Genomic DNA, 2,380 nt, shown 5'->3' on the forward strand with positions numbered 1-2,380 from the left:
GGAAAATCCTATGGACTCTACCAAAAAACTGCTCAAACTAATTAATGAATTTGGCAAAACAGCAGGATACAAAGTCAATGTCCAGAAATCAGAGGCATTTTTGTATACCAACAATGAAACAGCAGAAGCAGAAATCAAGAAAAAAATCCCATTCGATATAGCAAAAAGAAAAATAAAATATCTGGGAATAAACCTAACCAAGGAGGTAAAAGACCTGTATGCAGAAAACTACACAGCACTGAAGAAAGAAATCAAGGAAGACACAAACAAATGGAAACATATACCTTGTTCATGGGTTGGAAGAATTAACATCATCAAAATGTCCATACTACCCAAAGCAATATACAGATTCAATGCAATACTATTAAAGTACCAATGCCATATTTTACAGACATGGAACAAACACTTCAAAAATTTATATGGAACCATAAATGACCCCTAATAGCAGCTGCACTTTTGAGACAGAAGAACAAAGTAGGAGGGATCACAATGCCTTATAACAAACTGTATTACAAGGCCACTGTAATCAAAACAGCCTGGTACTGGCATAAAAACAGGCACATAGACCAATGGAACAGAACTGAGAGCCCAGAAATCAACCCAACTCTCTACAGTCAATTAATACTTGAAAATATAAAATGTAGTTAAAATAGCCTCTTCAACAAATGGCGTTGGGAGAACTGGACAGATACATGCAAAAAAATGAAACTTGAGCACCAATTTACACCATACACCAAAATAAATTCAAGGTGGATAAAAAACTTCAATATAAGCTGTGAGACCATTAAAGTCCTAGAAGATAACATTGGCAAGAAAATCTCAGATATTTCACACAGCAACATTTTAACTGATATGTCCCCTAGAGCAAGGGATATAAAGGAAAGAATAAACAAATGGGATCTCATCAAAATTAGAAGCTTCTGCGTGGCTAAAGAAAACAGTATTAAAATAAAAAGAGAATCAACCAGATGGGAAAACATATTTGCCAATGATACTTCAGACAAAGGTTTAATCTCCAAAATATACAAAGAACTTACACAACTCCACTCTACAAAGACAAGCAACCCAATTAAAAAGTGGTCAAAGGACTTGAACAGATATTTCTCAAAGGAGGATATACAGAAGATCCAGGGACACATGAAAAGATGCTCAATATCACTAGCTATCAGAGAAATGCAAATGAAAACCACAATGAGATACCAATTTACACCAATCAGAATGGCCATCATAAACAAAACAACAAACAAGTGTTTGAGAGGTTGTGAAGAACAGGTGACCCTAATCCATTGTTGGTAGAATTGCAGATTGGTACAACCACTATGGAATACAGTATGGAATTTTCTAAAAAAATTAAAAACGGACCTGTGTTTTGATCCAGCAATTCCACTGCTGGGATTATATCCTAAGAACCGTAAAATACCAATCCAAAAGAACCTATGCACCCCAATGTTCACAAGAGCACAATTTACAATAACCAAGAGTTGGAAGCAACCTAGGTGCCCATCAGTAAATGAATGGATCCAAAAATTGTTGTACATATACACGATGGAATTCTATGCAGCAAAAAGAAAGAAGGAGCTCCTACCCTTTGCAACAGCATGGATGGAACTGGAAAGTATTATGCTGAGTGAAATAGGCCAGGTGTTGAAAGACAAATACCATATGATCTCACCTTTAACAGGAAGCTAAACAACAAAACAAACAAGCAAGCAAAATAAAACAAAGACTCTCAAATAGAGAACACTGAAATAGAGAACAGTGACAATAGGGGAGAGGGGAGGGAATTTCAGGGGGGAAAGAGAAGGATTTACAGGAACTACTATAAAGGACACATGGACAACTAAGGGGGGTGGAAATGAGAGGGAGGTGGGGAGCACTGAGGCACATGGGCTGGGATGGGAGTAAAAGACAGAAAATTGTACTTGAGCAACAATTAATTTTTTTTTAATTTAAGTTTAAATAGTACAGTAAAAGCTTCATTATATTACATTTAGCACTGATTTCTGGTATGTGACATTAAAAGCACAGGAAAAAACATACAAGTTGTATTTCATAAAATATAAAAATTATGTGCATTAAAGGAAACTATCAATAGAATAAAAATTCAATCTACTGAATGGAAGAAAATAGTTTTAAATCATATGTGTATTAAGGAATTAATATTTAGAATATAAAGTGAACTCCTAATACTCAACAATATAAAAAAAATCTTATTCAAAAATAGACAAAGGGGGGGGGGCTTTAAAGATGGCGGTGGACTAGGACTGAGCAGATACCAGTTCCTAGTACAAAAGGGAGAGAAACCTGTCCGATCGGAGGAGGTGAAACCAGCAAGCCAGCAGTTGCCAAGCATATATGAAAATAAGAGACCAGAAACCTC

The sequence above is a fragment of the Artibeus jamaicensis genome, unplaced genomic scaffold (genome assembly GCF_021234435.1).
Source record: "Artibeus jamaicensis isolate MK-2021 breed Jamaican fruit bat unplaced genomic scaffold, CSHL_Jam_final contig_240, whole genome shotgun sequence".
In the NCBI taxonomy this organism is placed as follows: Eukaryota; Metazoa; Chordata; class Mammalia; order Chiroptera; family Phyllostomidae; genus Artibeus; species Artibeus jamaicensis.